The sequence below is a fragment of the Crinia signifera genome, chromosome 4, assembly GCF_055691185.1.
Source record: "Crinia signifera chromosome 4, ASM5569118v1, whole genome shotgun sequence".
Lineage (NCBI taxonomy): Eukaryota > Metazoa > Chordata > Amphibia > Anura > Myobatrachidae > Crinia > Crinia signifera.
The window spans coordinates 184,658,158-184,682,440 of record NC_139220.1 but is presented as its reverse complement, the minus strand read 5'-3'; the positions used below and the strand labels follow the sequence as shown (position 1 = coordinate 184,682,440).

Below are 24,283 nucleotides of genomic sequence, written 5' to 3'. Positions count from 1 at the left end.
ATGGTCCCTGTCTAACCCCACAGTGGTCCCAGCATTCTCCTTCAAGTTATACTTGGTGATATGGTTCTATTTTCACAGCAAAAGAACACTGGTTCCCACCACCATAATATGTAGCTTGTGTTCTCTCTTGCTGTATATAAATCCTTACTATATATGATATGTGTACAATATCACATGTGTACATACATATTGAGACTATATAGTAAGTGAACGCTGATAAGATCACATTACATTTACAGGTAAATATATTTCCCATTAGCATGAACCAATAATGAATCTCACAGGAGTAGCAGCAGCAGGAGAAAACCCACCTAATGTAATCAAGATCCAATTTGTGCTTCCGACTATTAGATTTATATGAACAGAGACCATGCACTAACTCTGAAAGCCGAGCTATAAACCAGAGCCCTTTTAAAGCTCAGAGACAGAACTCATTATGGAGAGTGAGAGATCTCAGAGGGACTCAATAGAACTTGATGGATACTTGACTGTAAAATATTATGGAGTGCGCTTTTCACATACTTAGCTACATTAACTCCATTGCTGAAGACTGACAATTATTTTAGAGGCATGTCTAAGTCAGTAATGCACTGTGGGTTAAATGCAGTATGTTTTTATTATTCTTGCTAATGTTCTAGTAATTGTTAGTATATATTGAACACAAGTTAAAATCAGCATTTTGTGCTCTTTTACATACCCTTTGGGGGAAATTTACTAAGATGTGTATTCTTCTTCACATGTGTTGTTGCTATGGGCAACCAATCAGATCCTGTTTACTATCTTCTAGAGGGTGCTAAATAAATAAGAAGTAGATTCTGATTGGTTGCCCATAGCAACATCACATGTGAAGTAGAATACAGAATACACATCTTAGTAAATTTCCCCCTTTGTCTCAAGCCTGTCAACTGTCAGTCTGCTGCATTTTGGCTAATTCTAAAATTCTAATTACTGTACTCACATGCATGAACTTCATATATGTATCAGTGCTGATGTAATTGCTTACTTCTTCAATCTTCTGTAGTCATGTGTAGTATATTCAATATTTCATAATATTCTTTTATTTGTTTATTGTTTGTATTCATGTAAAGCTCCATACACATGGAGCGACTTGGTTTCTTAGCGATAAATCGATGAGCGACCAAATTGCTGAGTGTCCCGTTTTCATCAGTGACCAGCAACAGAGGCAGAACTCTGGGAGGCAATGGAGTCATCTGCCGCCGGGCTCCTGCTCCCAAGGGGGCACCTCTCCTCCCCATGCAAGTATAAATCAGTTATAGAGTTCTGAGAAATATATGTGTTATCTATCTATATTTCTTAACAGAAATATATATTTTATATAATGTTTTATTGTGTTGTGTATATGTGTGTGTGTGTGTGTGTAAGGGGGGGGGGGGGCACCAATATATATCTTGCCTCCGGGCAACTGGAACGAACTTATGCCACTGACCAGCAATAGTCGCTGATGATAACAGAGTCACTGCAGGAGAAAGCCGCTGCTCCTCCGACCAACGACTAGTACTGGGCTGGTCATGGGAGCGCACTTCTAGAGACTGTCGCCCCGTACACACAGGGATATGGTCTAATATCCCCCCTTGTGTAAGTGGCTTAAGTACTATTTATGATTGTTCTGAACTACATAATCTGTGAAATGCTATAATTAAACAATGGTGATGATCCCAAAATGCACCCACATGCCCTTCACTTATTTCTAAATTCCTGTACGTTTCCTTCAGACCTAACATGCCACAAAGTGTCTCTCCATACACTCCGACCGTTACAATTACTGAGATCCCACATATACACTAAGGGGTCAATCCTATTAAATGAGAAGAGTCCGTTTTCACGCCGACAACAGCACCCAAACTTGCACCCTTCACAGGCAGTTTTCATCCCAAATTCACACTATATTGCTCACTGCGACAGGGCAGTGAGCACTTTAATGTGAATTTCATCTGCATAGTGTGGCTGCTACCAAATGATTCGCACCTACAAAATCGTCGCGGCTAATGGGATCGACTGCTAAAACTCCCATATGACACTCATGCCAAACCCAGATATCTCTCAGACCATTCCCAAGCCTCTTCTCCTGCAGGCCAGTGAAGACTCCAACCACAAGCTATCCATACTGCCATTCAGGCACCCCACATACTTTTGAACATCCCATGTCATTCAGACCACCTCACATACTCATCCAAATGCATCCACATGCCCTTTGGATCTCAGTCACATGCCACTCAGACTTTCCTCACACGCCCCAGGCTTAGAACTCTTTAGATGCCCCTCAGAAATCTCCAACATACCACTTACATGTACCTCAGACCTTTCCACATATCCTTTAGACTTCATTGACATGTTTCTCACATGCTTTCCCCAAAGCATGTGACCCAGGAGTGCCATAAGGAAGGTACAGGCTGTACACCTAGAAGGAGCCCGGGCTCACTGAGGGCCCGTTGGTACAGATGACACTCATCCAGAACTCTACCTCAGATCTTCCACAATTGCCCCTTCCTTCATGTCCCGCATACATTGTTAACATACCCCTAAGACCTGCCTAAAGGTGCCCATACACATCCCGATTCGGGCATGCGTTTTGAGCTTAAATAGCACGCATAGCATCGCATTGCATGCCTTGTGCATGCAATGTGATGCGATGCTATGAAAAGCAAGTACAAAACGTATGTGCAGCACATACTTTTTGTACTGTGCGATGAGGTGCCGCGGGAGCGCACACCTCAAAGCACAGATCGCACCGCCCGCATCGGGACGTGCATGGGCACCTTTAGTGCCACTCACATGAGAAACATACCTTCACAGCATGTTCCTTAGACATCCCCTGCATGTCCAAAGACATTAGCTGTACTTATGCAGCCAGAGCCTGTGGAGAACAGAGTGGGAGAACATATTTATTTATTATTTATTTATTTATTTACAGTTTCTTATACAGAGCAGCATATTCCGTTGCGCTTTACAATTGGAAACAGTGATTAAACAAACTGGATAGATACAAATCGACATAGAGTAAGGAGGGCATATGACTGCACTTCTCCTTCACTAATTGGTTGTGCTGCGTGACCTCCTGCATTGCGCTGAGGTCACATGCCAGAAAAAAGTTATGACTTCAAAGGGCAATCCCTACAAGGCTAGGCTTTCAGGACACACACAGTATTAAGGCCCCCATGCACTATGCAATTTGGGCCCAATTTCACCTGTTTCAAGTGGGTCGGCCGAGAATTCGGGCAAAATCGGCCCAAATAGCATATGTCTGATGCATCGGATCAGCCCCAGAGATCATTCGTGCTGCACAAAGACTCAAACAAGAAAGCAAGTCAGGAACTGGCATCTGTATATCGCGCACAAAACTAACACAGGCTCTCTGTAGCAAACTAAACTCTAACATTAAGCATAGTGTTTATAACTGTGCTTTATTTCTATGAAGCAATTTACTGATACTATAGTAAAAAAGGTACTGTTGGACTCTCACCTAAATTGCTGAAGGTCCTGTGGTCCTGTGGTCAGGTCCTTTAAGTAGCTGAAATGGACTACTATATTGATGACAGTTTAACCCCTTCAGTGGTGTTTTTATTTTTAGGGAGCTCTCCTTACTGGGCGAGTTTTTTTATGGGAGTGCTCCCTAAAAAAAACCCCACCACTGCCTCCCCGGGTCCGGGCAGCGCCGCTGAACTGTCAATCAGACGCTGCCCAGCCCTGCGCCCCGGCGCACTGTCTGAGTTCAGCGATTAACTCAGCAGCGCTGACCGGCTCTAAAAAGCAGCAATCCCGAGAATTTTCCGGGCTTGCCAGACTGGGCACTGAGGCACAGCCTGGAAAATTCTCGGGATTGCCACTGAAGGGGTTAAGGAAGGAATGTTCAAATAGGCAAGCAAGGGTAGAAGACCGACATGCTCCCAGAAAGATAGATTGTGTAGACATAAATGCATATATAAATATATATATATATATATATATTTACACTAGTAAGCTGGCTCGAAGCAAAAGCTTTGAAAGCTAGTCTGCTACCGTCTGTGTTTGTGCATTTGTGAGAAAGAAATGTTGTTTCACTCTCTGCCAGCAGATGGCAGTGTATCGGAGACTCACAGACACTAGGCATATATATAGATGAGAAATTCAGCAGTTATATTGTAAAGTGTATAGAATATATAAGGTAGGTTACCTTTGCATACCAGCTTCTCCTGATGTACTGTATAAGAAACTGATTTCTACCTGTACAAAAGACGTCACAGGCGGTTGCAATACACACAATACATAACAGCCATTTCATTTGCATTTCTATTTATTTTGCCATCTGCCTTTGTGGAAAGAATAGAAACATCTACATTATATTGGATTAGGATGGGTGGTTTTATGCATAGAAAATAAAATCAGTTTGATAGAAGATGATTTAAGAGTTATGTGTGATTAATATACCATGAATAATGCATCTTATTGTAGGACAAGGGAGAAATAGAAAGCAGAGGGCCAGATGCACCAAGCTTCCAAAAGTAATAAAGTGGAGAGTGATAGGCAATCATCCAGTCAGCACTGACATTTTTCAAACCCATCCTGTAACATGACAGTTGGGAGCTGATTGTCTGGTTGCTTATCATTCTGCACTTTATCACTTTTTGAAGCTTGGTTCATCTGACCCTATCATTTAAAATTAATGACACAATGGTTTTGTTTTACTAAATAGAAGATTCAAGATCCATAAAGAATCACCGGTTAGGGATCATTTGCTATGGGTGTCCCACTTCATAGAAAAACAGATTAACAGATTGTGTTTTTTTGTAACACAAGTGCTCATGGAAAAGAAACGTTTCCATGTTTTTTTCCTGTAGGCAATCTGGTTTTGATTCACAAAGAAATTATTAAAGTGACTAGCGCTGAAGGTGATGGTAACGATAGATGAATCGTTCTGAAATGATGCAGTGTCCCTTTAAATTTTAAGAGGACCTCCATGCTTACATATATGTTCATACCCTCCAACAAGACCCGTTCCATTAGGTACTAAGGCCGAGATGTATCAAACGGAAAATGCGGTAAAACCCCGGTTTTACCGCATTTTCCAATGTATCAAAAATGATACCGCATTGAAGGGTATCTCCACCTTTAGGTGACGATACCCTATAGAAGCCTATGGGCTTCTTTTCACCGCCCGTCGCTGCCGACGCAAACCCGCCACCTCGCCGACCCCCCCTCTGGCTTACCTTCCTGAAGGGTCCTCCTGGACCCCGGAAGGTAAACCCCTCCTCCCCCTAGTGAAGCAGCCAGACATCCTTCATGCTGCAGGGGGGAGGCGCCGGGGACAGCCTGCTTAGCTGTCCCCGGCGTGAGGGGAGAGCCAGGAGGCAGTGAGGTGACGGAGACCCCCCGCACACCAGAGTACAGGTATCGCGGGGGAGCTCCGTCACCGCACCGCAATGCCAGCCGCATATGTTAGTACATATGCGCTGGCATCGCGGCGGGGGGGCCGCGAAGGGCGGTGATGTATTTTAATACATCCCGCCCTAAATGCACTGTTTCTGGACTTCCTTCTTATTTGATAATTGCAGTCACCTGTGTTTGAACTAGTTCAGTGATGATAAAGGTGTTTTAGCAAAGGTGAAGGCAATCCTAAAGTAAGGAAAAAGTCCAGAAGCAGAGCATTGTGTACCTAATGGAATGGGTCATGTTGGAGGGTATGTATGTTCTGTCACGAGTGCATATAAAGGTATCTTTCTGCAGTATGGTGTCTCCCCTATTAGGTAGAAATAAAACATACATTCTAGTTCTATCAGGTGTGCACATAAGGGCCCTTATTCTGAATGGTGCGGATATTCCCGCATTCTTACGGAGCGGTCCGCACGCCACGGTGTTTTGCCGCGTGCGGCCATCGTCCGTAGAAACGCCCACGTGTCCTCCGCATTCGGACGGACTCACTCTTTAAGAACAGGGCGTGTTTACGGACGACATACAAACCATGCGTGTGCGGGAGAAACACTCCGATTCTGCACGGTATTACAGAGTATTACAGAGTATGCTCGGGAATACCGCATCCGAACGGGAGCCAAGCGGTGCTACCGCCCGTAAGCGGAGTATTTACGCCAAACAACCCACTATGATGTATATTCTGCAATACATCACATGACCCACTTATTCAATTACCTATCCTCATAAAAAACTGCTTATTTGGAATTGGAATCAATTAGATGCCAATATATCCTTACAAGCATGCCTAACACATGCATTGCACACATTAACCCTTACAGCAATTGAAGTGCAATGGTTTCAATTAAAGCACTGACAAGCGTCCTATTAGTGAGTAATGAGTAAAGGAGTAGATTCTATTGGGTTCAGGTGTTAATGCTTGTAGTCATTAGGCGTACGTTCGCCTACCGCATGAACGAGTGGTGTCCGCAAAGCAATAGTACACTTGTGGACACCGCACATTTCTGCCCTTTTTGATCGCGTGCATTCGGAGTGCTATCCGAATGTACGCCCCCCAACATAAGTGTACTCCCCCGTGTCCGCCCATGTTTCCGCCCCGTTTTGCCCACTTTGAAACTACGCCCATGTGTCATTCCGCATGACGCCCATAATACGCCCATATTTCCCGACTGATTGCGGGGAACAGTTTTGGACGGGATTTGGCCGAACAGGTACGGAGTCAAGGCGTGGCACATGCGCGTTGCGTTCTCCACGCATGCGCAGACGCCGTAAAGACGCGATCCGAAAGTATGCGGTAAAGTACGCGTCAATCAGAATAAGGGCCAAGGTTATCTTTGCCAAGTGACTTCTGGTTATGCGAGCAATAGCCAAGCACTTACATTTGAATTCTACCTCGCGTTCCCATAAAGGTTTCTTTTCCACAGGACAATATTCACAGGACAATATTCAGCAGCTTGCATAAAGATTTTTTAATCCAAACAATAAAAAGCAGGATAAAAGTTTAAAAGTCACATACAATCATATAAACTTTTATCCTGATTGTTATTGCTTGGATTAAAAAATCTTTATACAAGCTGCTGATAGGATTCAAATGTAAGTGCTTGGCTATTACTCGTATATGCAGAAGTCACTTATGGTCACTTTTGAAACTAATTTGGTTTTGGAAGCTTATTTTCCAAATGAATGTGGAGATCTTACAAAACGCCTTTCAGTTCTGTCTTCTTATCTAGTACATGCACACATCAAATAACGTTACATGAGTTATAAATCAGATATATAGAATACTTTGTGAGGCATGACTATAAGACTATAATTCTGTCTGTGGACATAATAAGATTGTGATTGTCTAGGATGAAACCAGAGTCATATTGTGCAAGGGCTCTTGTAGAAGGTCAATGGGTACTTGGATGGTAATACATTCTGTTGGTGTGATGGGCAGTTTGTGAGCCAGACACGCACATTTATACAGTAAGATTAAACATTCAGTAGATTGCTTAGCACACAAATATGTTTTCATATGAGGAAATATAAATAGTCCAATTTCCCAAGCAAAACCTTTACACAGCATTGACAAACCTTACCATAAATGCTGAGAAACACCTAGCGTTTCCCCAGTCACTGCCAGCATTTTCCTAGACACACCTGCATTTTTCTTAGCACTCCCACAAAAGGTCCAGTTTCCACCCCCAGACACCTACTTCCTGTCAATCATACAGTGTGCAAATAGAAAAAGTATCAGGAATTCATTGGGGGATGGCCTCATGCAGGCATGCTACATGCTGCACGCATGCGCAGTCTATCAGTGATCAAGTAGCAGCCGTGTGATCAAGTCAGAATGACCCCATAAACACGGTTGTATATCATGTCTGTTGTTCAACAGCCACATCTTGGAGAACTCATCCAGTCTCTTTTTATGGAATGGGATCATTCGTCAGACTGCATTTAGGTCTACAAGCATTAGGTGTACACCATTAGGTCGACTTGCATTTAGGTCGACCTGACTGAACGTCGACAGGGTCATTAGGTCGCCAGGGCCATTAGGTCGACAGGTGTTAGGTCGACAGGGTCATTAGGTCGACAGTGAAAAAGTCTACATGTTTTTTTTTTGGTTTGGTTTTTCTTAATTTGGTACTTGTGTAGTATCACGGCTCCCACGATGGGTATCATATAGGAAAAAATTGCATTGCATCGCATGCGATGTGATTCGATGCCATTTTTCACAGAAATCATTGACATGTGTTAAAATCATGTTAAATGCACCCCAAAGGGCATTTGTTACTGTACCACCCCCACTATGAACGCCAACCCGAAGCGTGTTGAGCGCAGCGGTACGCGTCCTACGACCTTTTCATACCCCCACTATCCACGTCCGCGTGGAGAATAGAAAGTGTGGCGAGCGGAGCGAGCCACCGTGCCCGAAGCGTGGTGAGCGCAGCAAGCCCCGCGAGGGGACACGGATAGCTGTGAATCCCGCAAGGGGACACGGATACCTGTGAAGGTATCCGCGTCCCCTCGCCACACTTCAGGCTTGGTGGCTCGCTGCGCTCGCCACACTTTCTATTCTCCACGCCGACGTGGATAGTGGGGGTATGAAAAGGTCGTAGGACACGTACCGCTGCGCTCGCCACGCTTCAGGTTGGCGTTGATAGTGGGGGTGGTACAGTGTGAAAAAAAACATTTGGGGTGCATTTAACATGTTTGCTAATAATTTAAATGCATTTGGATGCATTTGTGATCAAAATCGCATGCGATCGCATGCGATTTTGATCACAAATGCATCCAAATGCATTTAAATTATTAGCAAACATGTTAAATGCACCCCAAATGTGCGATGTGATGGCATGCGATTTTTACATCAAATGCATAAAAACCCCGGGAAAAATCACATCGCATGCCATCGCATGCCACTACATATGGCATGCGATCAATGTTCCCTCTAATTTTACGAAGTCTGTGTCCGGCATAAGATTTTGGCTGTGCATCTTTGGAAGGAAATTTAAATTTTTGTGTGTCACTTATATATAAAATATATGGAAAATGACGTTCAGCATTTGTGTTAACTGTACTTCAAAATGATTTTAAACATTCAAAACACAGCACACAATGTAGTTAATGGGTGAAACACACATTAATTGAGTCCACAACTGCATAAAGGGACCACTGCTGCTTAGTGCGCTCTGTTCTAATGTCTGTGCGCATGCTCGTCGAGTTGTGTGCGGGCGCACGTGCGCACAGCTTAGAGGGAACACTGCCTGGGACCTTTCCATTGTGTTACAAGAGTTAACTAAGCACCCATTTGAACCGCTTCGCACAGCAGACCTCAAATGGCTGACAATTTTCCTTCTGGCCATTTCTTCAGCCGACAGCTTTCTGATCAGTCTGCACTTTCTTACAAGTCTCCTTTTCTGGTCTTTTACCCGGATATGGCGGTACTAAGAACTAAACCAGTCTACCTCCCAAAAGTCATCTCCAGATTCCATATCAATCAGGATATCGTGGTTCCTGCGTTCTCAACAGAAAACCTGTCGTCGGAAGAATACTTCCTTGACGTGGTCAGGGCTCTGATCATATATGTCGACCGTTCTAAATCGGTCAGAAAATCGGATTCCCTGTTTGTCCTATATGGATTTCACAAAAAGGGATGGCCGGCAAGCAAACAAACTATCGCTCGCTGGATCCGCATGGCTAGCCAAAAGGCTTATCAACAGGCTAATCTTCCGGTCCCTGTCTCTATCAAAGCACACTCTACCAGAGCGGCTGGTCCATCATGGGCTGCGCACAGAGGTGCATCTGCCGAACAGCTGTGCAAGGCTGCAACGTGGTCATCTGTCCACACTTTCATCATGTTTTATGCTTTTGACACGTTCGCCTCCCAGGATGCCTCCTTTGGTCGTCGGGCACTTCTGACACCTCAGGCAAATTCCCACCCTTAATACGGCTTGTAACATACCCGATGGACCCTGACAAGGAAACGGAAAGTTATGGTAGAACCTACCTTTGTTAACTTTCTTTCCTTGAAGTCCATTGGAACCACAGGGTGCCCTCCCTTTAATTTGTTCCTGAGGTTTCCCTATCAGTTATATGTTACACTGTAATTATTAATGACCAATATCTTTTCCTTGTGCTAACTGTGTGCATGAGTCCTTGGGCATGTATCTTTTTTCCTGTCCTCTTCTCTGCTCCGCTTCCTGCTTATGGCTTGTTTCAAATAACTGGTTACATGAGCCTGGAGGCGGGGTTGCAAGGGAGAGGGCCCGGGCATCCTGGGAATTCTTAAAGCTTCGCTGATTGGTGCCTTGGACCCCCTGGATCCGCCTACATCGCCGATGTCCCCTGTGGTTCCCATGGACTTCAAGGAAAGAAAGTTAACAAAGGTAGGTTTTACCATAACTTTTTTGTTTTATTCTGCAAATGTACAGCTGTATCCATTCATGTAATTACCATGGGGGTATTTATAGAGCCTCTATGGGATGTACTGTTTATTCTGCTCCTGAGGAATCTGGGAGACCAATCCCAGGGAAACACGTTGAGCTTTTAAACATTGGACACTCAATATCCTTCTCACTGTGGGCGATCCAAGTACACGGACAATCCAGTCTTCTATCTCCATACCTACCACTTATCCGGAGGACAATCCGAGGCAGCGTTAGACTTGTAACAGTCATCCAGGTTTACCATCTACCCCACCAGAGGACCTTATTCCATCTATGGACTCTGCTATTTGGGACTAATTGGCCACCTGGTGTTTCACCTGCTGCTAAATTGGAGACTACTGAATATTGATGTCCGCTTGGTAATATGCCTAATACTACTGATAATTATACAGTGATGATTATTGATTGACTATTGTATGTCCATAAAATTCTTAATCAATTTTTATATATGGAATTCCATAATTTAAACTACAGCTAAGTAAAATTTAAATAAATTGTAAAAGATACTGTTCTAGTAGCATTTTATTTTTTCCACAAGCCTGCGCTGGTACACCATTCTATTTTTCACATTACCTTGTTTATTCGGGAATTGACAAATCCCAGTACCTGTATCTTAGTAGCGCACCAATCTAAATAGCTTCTTTTTGTATGTCCAAACTGTGGCCCTCCAGCTGTTGTGAAACTACAAGTCCCATCATGCCTTGCCACAGTTCTACTAATAGTGAATGCTACAACTGTGGCAATGCATGCTGGGATGTGTAGTTTCACAAGAGCTGGAGGGTCACAGTTTGGACATGCCTCGCCTAGGAGATAACAACAAATTAGCACATTTCTGCTGTTCAGTATTTATCTACTAAAGCAATGGGGTAACATTGTGTGCCTCTGGATAGAGGCAGTAATGTGACTGGTTGCACAGGTGACATTCCCCTGGAATTTCTAGCTGTGATCTGATTGGTTCTCTTATCTTTCACCAGGTCAGCAACCTGAAACGTATCCTGCAAAGTGTTCTGGAATATTATCAGGATGTGAGTATCTTCCAGTCACAGAGTGCAGAGCCTCCATAGGGCTATAACAGACCTTGTAGCACCTTGGAAGTCGTACAGTCCCATGTTGTACTAATCTCTGGTTCCTAGGTGTAATATGTCCTTTGTTCTTGTCCTGATTTGCACTGTTGTCTGTACTCGCTGTAATGTAGTAATCACACATCTATTTTAAGCTTGTATCTAAATGTTCATGGATGTCATCTGATGTTTTTTAACTCCTTTTCAAAATCTCTCTGAGGGTGGAGAAACACATGGCTTCCACTCAGATGCAGACTCACTATGCCATGTGATGAGAGGGAGCTAGGGTGGGGGGTGGGAGCTTACAGTTCACAGGAAAGAGCTCAAATGGATGTTCCAGAGCCTCTGCTCACTCCATCATCGTCTAGTGACTGTGGTTGCCATGGTAGTCACATGACACTCTGCAGAATTTTAAATCCTGAACCGCCTGAAGAAGTAAACAAAGATAAAATGGTGTTAGCAGTGGCCTTATGGCTTGTTAACAGGTAAACATGAAATCTTGATGAACCCTTCGTCTCTATGATGTTACTGGTTCCTATGAGATTGAATAATATCCCTTCTAGTAGCTGCCTACTAAGCACAGCTGAGGCAGCCATTTTGTGGGGTGAATCAGCCTATACAGGAATGCAAGCAGTGCCGCCTTTGTGAGTGAGGGCGGTGAGCTGGGCAGGAGGATCAGGGAGCTGCAAGGGGAAAAAACACCCCAATACAAATGAATGGGCTGAATCAAATGAATCAGCAATTGGCTGAGAGAGCAATCAGCCAATCACTGGCTGCCCATTCATTTGTATTGTTTTTTTTCCCCCGACTGCGATCCGGTGCGCAGAGTTACATCAGAAGGAGCAGGGTACCCAGCAGCACATAGTAGTGATATGAGTGGGGAATAGTGGTAGCAGGTAGACTGAGAGCCAAACAGGCACTGTATGTAGTAGAAGGTTCACAGAACTGAAAGAGGCCACCTTCCCTGTCACAGTTCCATGTGTTCTATACAAGGGCGTAGCTACCATAGGGGCAGGGGGTGCAGCTGCTTAGGGGCCCAAAGCTAAGAGGGGCCACCTTCCCTGTCAGTTCCATGTGTTTTATACAAGGGCGTAGCTACTATAGGGGCAGGGGGTGCATCTGCTATGGGGCCCAAAGATAAGAGAGGCCACCTTCCATGTCGGTTACGTTTATAGTTATTTAGGTGTGTGTTATTTTATTATACAATTTATTAAAGGAATCGCCATAAAATTCGACACAACACAACAAAATACAGTAGCAGTGATATCACAATAAGTCAGATCCAGTTTTATTAGACTAAAAGATAAGGGGAAAAAATCTCACAATGACCGTGCGGCGAACCATCACAGGCAATAGAACCAAGAAAAGGTTGGGAAGGAGAAGACATAAGGAAAGAGAGAGAAAACAAAGTGTGTGTGTGGGGGGGGGGGGTTGTTTTGAGAAGTCGGCATAGAGACCAGATCTTGTTAAATGTTTTGGAAGTATGTATTATGGCAGTCATATATTCCTTATCTGGTATGTAAAAAAAAATTGGTGTGAACGGTACGTATGGCATGTTGATTGTAAGCTCCGCTGAGGCAGGAACTAAGGTGTACCCAGCTTAATTCTTATCCATGAAATGGGTGTCACTAGAACTATAAACCTTTCAAAAATAATTAACAGCTCTTCCAACACACCCATGAGGTGGCTGCCAAGTGTAGTTTTTTTTTTGTGGGGTGTCGCCAGTAGCCCTAATCCCCAGATGACATTGTAGTTCAGACCAAACTACAGACAAGGAAAGTCGTGACTGCTTAGAGTCGGTTAGCAGAACTGTACCGGACAGGTGGAACACGGTACATCTCCGGAGAAGTAGTCGAGGACGGAGCAGGCAGCAGGTGCAACAGGTGTCTATTCTTTGTCGTGCAGTTCGCCATTAACTGATGATATGGTATCTAGCTCCATTGGCACGTTATGATAGCTTTGAGCCCATTTAGGGCACACAAATTGAATGTCGTCAAAGAGGCTTTGGTCAATGGCAGGAATCGGCTCTTTGTAGGCTTCGCTGTAAGACAGGGGACATTGTTGATCTGTACCATGCACGTGTGCCTTGCACATGTGCGGTTTGAGTGGAGACGCTGTTTTTCCAGTCTCTACGTTTTGCCATGCAACTGAAGAGAAGTAGGGGTGTTCTCGCACGTTGCCGTTTACCCCAAGCCGGAGGGTCTGGTCCTTGCGCAGGAGTTGGGATATAATGTCCTTTGTTGCGGGATCAATAATACCTGCGTACGACGGTTCTTTCTTAAGGGTATTTCTCACAATCTTTTCCTTATCCTTTCCAGGAAAAGGGTGCTTTCCTAGGGTGAGCTTATATAATATCACACCGAATGCAAACCAGTCCACTCCTGCACTAAATGATGCACCTAATAAAACTTCTGGAGCCTTATAGCCACGTGTCCCAACAATCATACTGTCCTCGGTTTCTCCATATACATTCAACATGGCCAGACCAAAGTCTGTGATCTTTACATGTCCTCACTTTGTCAGCAAAACATTCTCAGGTTTTAGGTCTCTGTGGATTATTCCTCTGGAGTGCAGGAACTGCAATCCACAGACCAGTTCTGCGGCAATAAATTTTATCGCCAATGGGTTCAGCATGTTCCTGACCCCAAAATCAAAGAGGTCCCCTCCGCCAGCCAGTTCCATTACATAATAAAGATAGCTGTTTGTTTGGAAGGCTGCGTATCCACGGATCAGGAAAGGACTCTCATGTGCCACCTGAAGTACCCGACACTCGGTCATAACGTACTCACGTTCCAGTGATGCTCCCATCTTTGCACTTTGAATGAGTGCTCTTTTCTTTAGGATCTTAACTGCTACTCTTTTCTTATGAACAGAGTCTTTGGCGAGCATCACTTTGCCGTAACCTCCCTTTCCAAGAAGCGAGTGGAAAGTAAATGTTCCCACTGTTAAGGGGACAGTAACGCTCTCTTCTGCAGTTTGTTGACCTTCTGCAGTTTGCTGACCTTCTGCGGTTTGCTGACCTGGTAGGGTGTCTGGTTGTCCTCTGCCAATTGCTGTTATAAATTGACTCTTTTTCTCTTTAATAAAACCAGCAAATCTAATCCAGTGTCTATGCCAAGCTACTTTGCCTAACTTCTTATCGCAACTCTTTTTCTCTGCCAAGTTTGTCTGGCCTGCCCAACGGCTTAATCCTTCCCCTGGATCTTCAGCAATGGCCATGTTTCTCCTTTTTCTCACTTGCCAAAATCTGGGACATCTGCGACATAATTTAAGGAACTGATCTCTTTTCTTTGTCATAAAGGCTACCAATCTCTTCCAACCTCTCTGAACACCTGCTACCATTGGCGCATTTCTTCTCATGTGTCTCACTCCCTGCTTTATTTTCCTGCTCACTTTCCTTCTCCTCTGCATTTTCTTTCCTTTCTTTATCCATGCTTTCTTTCTCTTGATAGGACCCATGTTATGTCCAAAGACAAGACTAGGGCTCTTAGAGAACAAACAAATTTGCACTATCGCAAAAACAAATTTGCACAAATCACAACTGTGACCTCCAGTAAGAACTGTATATCACATCTGAGACTCTGTGTCTTCAGCAGTTGTGTGATGTCTTCGGTAACTGTGATGTCACAATGGAGCATAGTTCTAAAGGTCATCTACATTATGCCAGCTGATATGAGGTGTTTTTTTTTTTTTTTTTACAAATTCTAAAACTTATTTTCACCATTTCTGATATTCTAACTATTAGAAAACCTAAATGTGTTCTTTAATATTGCCAGTGTTTTCCACCAGTCCTACAAGGAGTTATTTGCTCAATGTAGCTTATATCTATCTAGTGCTTAGTGCTGCTTCAGTAATCCGGAAGCCATAACTTGGCTTAATGGGGACAACCGATAATGGGGCAGATGTATTAAGCCTGGAGAAGAGATAAAGTGGAGATCAGGCAAAAGGAGATAAAGCAACAGCCAGTCAAATCCCAACTGTCATTTTCAAACACAGACTGAGAGTTATATAGTAGAAGGTAGAAGCTTACCAACTGGCAGAGTAGGAATAAAATGCTCTTGTTGGTTGATGTTGATGAAGTTTGTTCTGTGAGAATGGGATAAATGTACAGATATGCCCTGCTTCATCTTTTCCCCAGATGCGACTATTCAATATACCCGCGATAGTAGTTCCCATGAACAGGTTTATGTGTTGCGCTCGTACCCACGTCCCAAAGGGAAAGAATAGTTGCTTATGCACGGCATCAAAGACCCATGCGGCCTCCAACAGTTACATGCTTCAATGCGCGTGACCTAGATTATGCTGGACTCCTCTGTATGCAGCTATTGAACACTTTACATGGCTGGATCAGTCCCAGGGATGTACTAAGTGCCTAGTGAGAGTATAAGCCACATCCTTACATCGCTTGTTATTGTGGTGCGCATGTCTCACGACTCTGTGTACATACAATTAATAAACAGCTGCTATCCCAAAATAGTGTTCATTCTAGCACCTTTTTGAAATGTGTGCAGTTCCTCTTTCTTGCCTGTGGTGGTGCTGTCTGCTGTGGTGCTTCTAGTACAGTCTGGTCTGTATGAAGAAAATCACAGCAGATGACGCCACCACAGGCAGGAAAAAGGAACTGTACATGTTTTGAAAGGTGCAGGTTGCTAGAATGAACACTGCAAAAACTGCAGGGAAAAGAAACTCTTCAATTGTGGAATGTGGACGAATGTAAGGTTCCTACATGCTACGGTAATAGGATAGAGCATAAGCACCTTCGTGCATGAACATGTAGCAGCGGGGTCCTGCAGGATATATTTGGAATTTCAGTATCTATTTATTGCCTCCCAAGCAGTTGCTGCCTGTGTTCCTTTGTTATTTGTTCAGCATCGGCCACAGCTGTTCCATGTGTGGCTTCTGGCCATTGTATGCCTATAACACACCATGCCCCAGAGATGTAGGAGCATATCGACCGTGTCTCTCGCTGGCTTTTGGTAAATGTTCTCTCTGCCTATCTCTCTCTCTTTCCATCCATCACCCTCAGGCACTCCTCAGACCGTGTGGGGAAGTTGGAGTTCCTGGTAGAGTCCTATAAGAAGAAGCTGGAAGACTTGGGAGACCTACTGCGCCAGGTCAAGCTCCTGAAAGAGAGGAACACGGTCTACATGCAGCGCACCTGTCAACTGGAAGATGAGCTGCACAAAGCTCATGCGTCACATGGACAGGTGGACAGCCTAAGCCGACAGGTGAGTGAATACATTCCTGCTACACCCAGCATCTCCTGCAGGGGGCAGATACAGTAGTTTTGTATGAAAGCAAGGTACAGATGAACGATCAGCTAGGCCCAAAGCTACAGGACGGACTGCTGGAAGTAATGTCCGTGACTAACAGGAGACCTCTTTACTTTGTTGTGCACATGGCAGATCCAGGAATTGCACAAGAAGCACTCTGCAGAGTCTCTGCGGGCGGAGAAATGGCAGTTTGAGTTCCAGACGCTGAAGGAGAAGTTTGAGGCTTTGCAGAAGGAGAAAGAGGTGAGAGGCTGATTCCACAGGGTGCCGGTGGTAATGGCATGGGTGGCACCAACAGTCAGTCTGCTCTGACCTCTGGCATGGCTTGTCCGACTGATAGATTGGTCCTGTGCTTCCCACCGACGGACCCCAGATCCACATTACACAGCTGTGATCCTGCTGGCCAGTAGAATAGACTCCCAGGATCCGCCTCTGCTGAGGAAGCCCCTGTGATGTCACCGGATTCCCTCTTCCGCATATAGTATTGACTCCTCATGGTGTCAAGAACCGACCAGAGGGTTCTTGGTGTCCTTTCCGGCGTCCTCGTCTTTGAAGTTGTCCATTTCAACTCTGCAGAGGTTTAGAGGCCAGCTCTCCGCTATACTATTCTGCAGGCCATCGGCAAGCAGTTATACATGCACTTCATGTTGTTTGTATTTGCCGGGGCCACCATAGAGGCTTATACACCAGGTTTAAGTGGGAGCGGGTTTGATCAGCGTCATATGGGTGTAGTAAGAAGAGCTACAGTAATTACATACACCGGCATTCGGTTGACCCCCATACGGTCGACATGGAAAGGCTGACTGTATAAAAGGTCAAAATGGAAGTGGTTGACACATAAAGGTTGACACAAGTTAAATTTTATGACCTCAATCAGTATAAACGTCTGTCCTCGTGGGTTCACTGCCCCTTGCAACAGGTTACTATTCCCAGTCATGGTCCGTGCGGGTTCACTGCGCCTGCCACAGGTTACTGTTCCCGATCGTGGTCCATGTGGGTTCACTGCGCCTGCCACAGGTTACTGTTCCCGATAGTGATCATTGTGGGTTCACTGCGCCTGCCACAGGTTACTGTTCCCGATCGTGGTCCATGTGGGTTCACTGCGCCTGCCACAGGTTATTATTCCTGGTCATGGTCCTCGTGGGTTCACTGCGCATGCCACAGGTTACTATTCCTGGTCATGGTCCTCGTGGGTTCACTGAGCCTGCCACAGGTTACTATTCTCAGTCGTGATCCTTGTGGGTTCACTGCGCCTGCCACAGGTTACTGTTCCCGATCGTGGTCCCTGTGGGTTCACTGCGCCTGCCACAGGTTACTATTCCCAGTTGTGGTCCTTGTGGGTTTACTGCGCCTGCCACAGGTTACTAATCCCAGTCGTGATCCCTGGGACCAATGTTCCCTCTAATTTTACGAAGTCTGTGTGCGGCATAAGATTTTGGCTGTGCAACTTTGGAAGGAAATTAAAATTTTTGTGTGTCACTTATATAACTGGAAAATGACGTTCAGCATCTGTGTTAACTTTATTTCAAAATGATTTTAAACATTCAAAACACAGCACACAATGTAGTTAATGGGTGAAACACACATTAATTGAGTCCACAACTGCATAAAGGGACCACTGCTGCTTAGTGCGCTCTGTTCTAATGTCTGTGCGCATTCTCGTCGAGTTGTGTGCGCCCGCACGTGCACACAGCTTAGAGGGAACAATGCATGCGATGGCATGCGATGGGAGCCGTGATAGTATACAAGTACCCTTAATTTTTTCAAGCGTCGACACAGTCAACATAGCACCGCGTCCCCTTGCTGCACTCGCCATGCTTCGGGCACGGTGCCTCGCTACGCTTGTGACATTATTTTATTCTCCCACCACGCCCTAGTGGATGGTAGGGCATGAAATACCGCCTGTCGGCACATGTCGACTCATAAAACAGTCAAATGACCCCATGTCGACCTTTTGCCTGTCGACCTTCCCCATGTTGACCTAATGACCCTGTCGACCTTATAAAAGTCGACCTAAGACCCTGTCGACCTAATGACCCTGTCGACCTAAGTCATGTCGACCATCAGTCATGTCGACCTAAATGCATGTCTACCTAAATGCAGGTCGACCTAGTGGTGTAGACCTAATGCTTGTAGACCTAAATGCTGTAGACAATATGACCGTATCCCCTTTTTATAAGGCACCCTGATGTTAAAGTAATTTATGAATGTGGGGAAGCTAGTAATTTCAAGGGAGATTATTTTCGACAAGACTATTATATCATGCAGTATGGAAATTAAAGCCAGTGAGAGTTTATTCAGTTCGTGAAATGTTTTGGGACTCCCTGAATTTGGTATGATTCCCAGGATGAAATATCCTGAACATTTAGGGCATGAACAAATAATGGATAATAACTCCCAGGTGCAACACCTCACCTAAAATAGCCAGAACACTCCTATTGTGTTTGTGCAGTCATGTCAAGCAGGTGTAAAACACCTAGGGGGGGATGTTCTAACATACGCACCCCAGCTCCGCCCCCCTTCGCCGCCCATCGCATTCATAATTATCGCATATGCACTAACATATGTGATAATTATGGCAAAGGACAGCTCTTGCGTTAAGAGCTGTCCTTTGCGGTGATGGGGACCCGGCAGCTCTCCCCTCCCTCCCTTACCCGGCGCTGCTGCTGCACCCAGAAGAGGATTACAGTGCAGGGAGGAGGAGGTCAAAGGTCCGGGCAGCACAGCTCTGTGCTGTTCGGTCACAGGTGAGGGGGGGGGGTCGATGCGAGGCGGTAGGTGTTGATGCGGTAAGGCTTCTATGGGGCATCGCCAGATTTTTCTGGCGATGCCCCTTGTCGCGATAATCCGGCGGGGGATGCTTAGAGCATCCCAAAATGTGGTAAAAACCCCAATAACGGGGTATTCTGTACAAATATAAGCTGAATCAGGTTGTTGACATCTTATAATAGAAGAGTAAGAATTCTGTTGTTTATAATATGCAGAAAATGACTATAATCAGAGACCGTATATTGACATGACAAAGCCTGTGCCATGATTCTGACACTCGTCTGATGGTATTGTTAGTAACTGGGTGAAGTGTCACAAGCAGTTAAAGAGAATTATTATACGATAAGAATTAGTAAATAGTAAATAGTAAAGACCAACATAAGACCTAATATTAAACAAATGGATATGTGGTACTAGGTTGGCGGTGCTCCCAAAGAAAGTTCAGCAAAATCACTGAATAGGTTAGGTGTCCAAAGATAGACGCAGGGAGAACAAAACAGGTTTTTGGGGCACACTTTAAATGATAAATACGTGAAAGAATTGTGAAGAAATGGGTGAAATAAAATCTAACCTTTATTCACTGATACTTAAAATACATACATACAGTATATGCACACGTCAATTTTAATGTAATAGACAAATTCTATAGGCGCAAATAGAAATACAATAGAGGTGTAAAACTAGAATTAAATCAGGGTGTAACGGGGGTTGTTACACAATAACCGTCAAATGGGCGAAAATGATTATCAGGGGTTTAGCCAGATAAGAATCCAAATTGTAGGCAAGACAACAATGGTGATAATCACATACATGACTTGTGTACCAATACGGTTAATTAATTAGATTAGGTCTTGCTACGGACCCTCAATAGATCACATATAGAAAACATTATGTTTTCTATATGTGATCTATTGAGGGTCCGTAGCAAGACCTAATCTAATTAATTAACCGTATTGGTACACAAGTCATGTATGTGATTATCACCATTGTTGTCTTGCCTACAATTTGGATTCTTATCTGGCTAAACCCCTGATAATCATTTTCGCCCATTTGACGGTTATTGTGTAACAACCCCCGTTACACCCTGATTTAATTCTAGTTTTACACCTCTATTGTATTTCTATTTGCGCCTATAGAATTTGTCTATTACATTAAAATTGACGTGTGCATATATGTATGTATTTTAAGTATCAGTGAATAAAGGTTAGATTTTATTTCACCCATTTCTTCACAATTCTTTCACGTATTTATCATTTAAAGTGTGCCCCAAAAACCTGTTTTGTTCTCCCTGCGTCTATCTTTGGACACCTAACCTACTCGTCTGATGGTACTTAGAGCACTTTAACCATGCAGGTTTTATACATTTAACTTTACTGGTAAGTGGCATGTTGAATATTCTTAACCTACCTTGTCAAATTTCTTTAAGTAGCAAGTCAGGATGTACTAGTGGAAAAAAGCAGTAAAAACCATGTACTATGGCCCAACCACAGGCTTCTTAAAGCATCAGTGCTGTAGAGGGAACCAATTGAATTCCTCTCAGCATCCCCCAGAGTTATCAACTCATGACATGCGCCACCGCAGCAGCTCCTCAGCCTCCAGGTTTTCAATGTGCGCTATGGGGAGCCAGTGGCAGTGGCGCACTATGGGGAGCCACAGCAGCTTAGGGGAGCCAGTGATTACAGGGTCTACAGTGGGTAGACCCTGTTGTCACTGACTCCCCTAAGCTGACGCATGGTCTGCGGCACGATAGGTACATCACTGTATGTATTTTATTATTTATTACCACTTATTTATATAGCGCACACATATTCCGCATAGCTTTACAGAGAATAGTTGAACCGTAACATCAGTCCCTGCCCCAGTGGAGCTTACAATCTATATTCCCTACCACATGTACATGTACACACAGATATTGTAGGGTTAGTTTTTGTTGGGAGCCAATTAACCTACCAATATATTTTTGGAATGTGGGAGGACACCGGAGTACCCGGTGGAAACCCAAGCCACAAGCACGGGGAGAATATACAAACTCCGCACAGTTAGGGCCATGGTGGGTATTGAACCCATGACCTTAGCGCTGTGAGTCAGTAATGCTAACCATTACACCGTCCGTGCTGCCCTGTATGTATGTATGTATGCAATGTGTGTGTGTGTTGTTTGTATATGTATGTATGTTTGCTGTGTATTTATTTGTGTGTCTAATGTCTAATTCAGGGGATACTTAAATACAGGGGATACTTACCTTTTTCTGGTGACCCCTAAAAACTGATATTGTGTTTAATGTGTGTTTGATAAATATGTCCCTTTTGGTGCCCACACACGGTGCGATTCTCGGATGCGTTTTGAACTTTTTAGTTAGATGCGTGCTCTGCGTAGTTCATATCGACATAAATGTATGTGCAGGCATAACTTTTTGTACTAGATCGATTGCATCTAGTTCAAATTGCACGCTGTTGTAGTGTATCGCATGCGATTTGCGCTAGATGCACTTAGCACAAATTGCAACGTGTGTGGGCACCTTAAAGATGCGTTCTCCTGCATCATTGCTGGCCCGGCCGTTCATCTGCTGGTATTACCAGCAGATGAGCGACAGAGTGGACGGTTTTCCAAGCCGTCCTCCCAGGGGAAAATCACTAAAACGTACAAAAAATTCCCTGTGTATATGCACTGAGCATTTTTCAGCCCAGCGATTGTACACATAATCGTTATCCATACATGCTGGGCAAAGTGTGTATGGACCTTAAGAGAGATTAGGCAAAGATATTGTGTGCACTTTGATCAGTCTTCAGTGAAAGAACAAGACGTATATATAACAAATACAATCAATAGGTAAAATAATGTCCCAATATTTATCAGGAAAAAAAAGTGAATAATTACCATGAATGACATTTCCCCGTAATACTAATTACTGCAGGTTAACGTTAAACATCAATTCAATAGGGGGCGGGACCACGGCTGTGAGGGAGTGAGCGGAGGGAAAGGGAGCTCCCTGGTTGAATATCTTAGCGGTGAAACTCCCAGCCATACCCGCGATGTGAGCTGACACCCGGCGTCTCATACCCGGAAACTGACGTAGCGCACGTGTCAGTACAGCAGCTCCGGCGCTCTGTGTGAGCGGAGGGACGCCAGACCACAGCAATTGCACCCAGAGGCCAAGCTCCCACGGAGGCAGAGGACACAGTAGCCTTGGCGCCCCTGGCTGGAGGGGAGACGCCGGTCAACTGCGCACAGCAACCAAGCCACATCTGTTCCTGGAGAAACAGTGTGACACGGGCGGCAGACAGCTGGAGTGAGAACAGCCTGTGGGATAGCAGGCCTGGCCGTAAGCGCACTGCTGTGTGACGGACTATTGAGAGACAGCATCCAGGGCTAACCGAGCAGCGAGCAGAAGGGTCCAAGGAGCCAGTGCAAGCAGAGCTGGAGTGGAGCCTGGCAGTACGGCAAGGAGGCAGCGCATCAAGAGACTGGTGTAGTATAACAATCTTGCACCATTATTATATGTCTGCCACTGAACTTGCTGCTAAACCCTCTTGGTAATAGGCACCTGCCCAATAAACTGGAGAGCAATATATTAACAAGCCACACTCCTGCCCCCCCCTGGTCTGTTAAGCACTCCTAAGAGATCATCTGCCCTCTAAACTAGGAGTGTTGGTCTGTATAGGCTATCTAGCCAGTTTACTCACTTACCAGCCTTACCCTGTTTTCTGCCGGGCAATCCGCCCCGAATGTGTTTATTCAAATTTGCCTGAAAAACTCTACATGTGCTGAGTGTACCGTCATATGGTATAAGTCGCTTTTGAACTTACTGAATCTGTACATCGTGGAAAGCATTGTCTAAACAATTGTGAGTGTGATACACCGAGACTGTGTACCCCTGCCTATACCCCTTGGCTAATGTTTCATGCAGAGTGCACTTCCTCAACAAGTTTGAAGGTACAGGACTGTGTTGCTACACTAAGTCTGTTCGTGGGAAAGGGGAGGGTGGAAGACAGAAAAGAAGAAAGAGAATAGATTTTTTACTGTACAGGGCTGAGAGAAAGGGGAAAAAAAATAAAAAAAAAATCCTGCCTGACCCTGTCCCTGCACAACGCCTAATCAACTGATCTAGACTTGTTTACACAAACTGGCCTGAAAAAGGCCCATATCTGCTAAATTCGATCATATATGCCTATTTGTATCTATAAACGGGCTAAGGACAGTGCCTTTTCTATAAACTCTGCATCAAATTGGTGCAGTTTACTAAACCACAGCCCTAAAGTATAAGTTGGCCTGTCTATTAAGCCTGTTTTTTTTGTTTTGTTTTTTCCTCCTTTTTGAAAACATGGGAAAAACCGGCAACACCGCGGCCGCGGCGCGGCTGGAGCGATATGCCCGGACACAGGCGGGTAACACTACGCAGACACCAACCTCCACACCGCAGACTACCCCGTCAAAAAATAAAAGCCCACAAAGGCTTCCTGAAATAACACTTCAACAGGTTTTGGAGGCTATAAATAGTAGTGAGCAGCGCCTGGCAGAAAAAATCAATGAAGTACAAACAGAAATTTCGGCAATCAAAACTGACCTTAAAGAGACAAATGAAAGAATTAAACAGGCAGAAAGTCGCATCTCCTCACTGGAAGATACAAGCACACAGTGGTGCAATAAAGTTTCCGTATTGGCCCAACAGATGGCTGAGATGAAGTCAAAATTATCAGATGTAGAGGGCAGGCTGAGGAGGAATAACCTTCGATTCGTAGGTTTGCCAGAACACGAGGAGGGCACTGTGGCAACAGCATTCCTTGAAAAACTAATGACCGAGAAATTTGGGAAAACAGTGTTC

At 44.6% G+C, this 24,283-nt stretch overlaps 1 long non-coding RNA gene across 1 annotated transcript; it reads left to right on the top strand.

Moving 5' to 3' along the window:
• Positions 1–10,154: 10,154 nt before the first annotated feature.
• On the top strand, positions 10,155–16,579 carry LOC146072470 (uncharacterized). The gene is made up of 3 exons (XR_014473142.1): positions 10,155–10,298; positions 11,333–11,383; positions 16,446–16,579. It is a non-coding gene; the product is annotated as an uncharacterized LOC146072470 (long non-coding RNA).
• Positions 16,580–24,283: the final 7,704 nt, after the last annotated feature.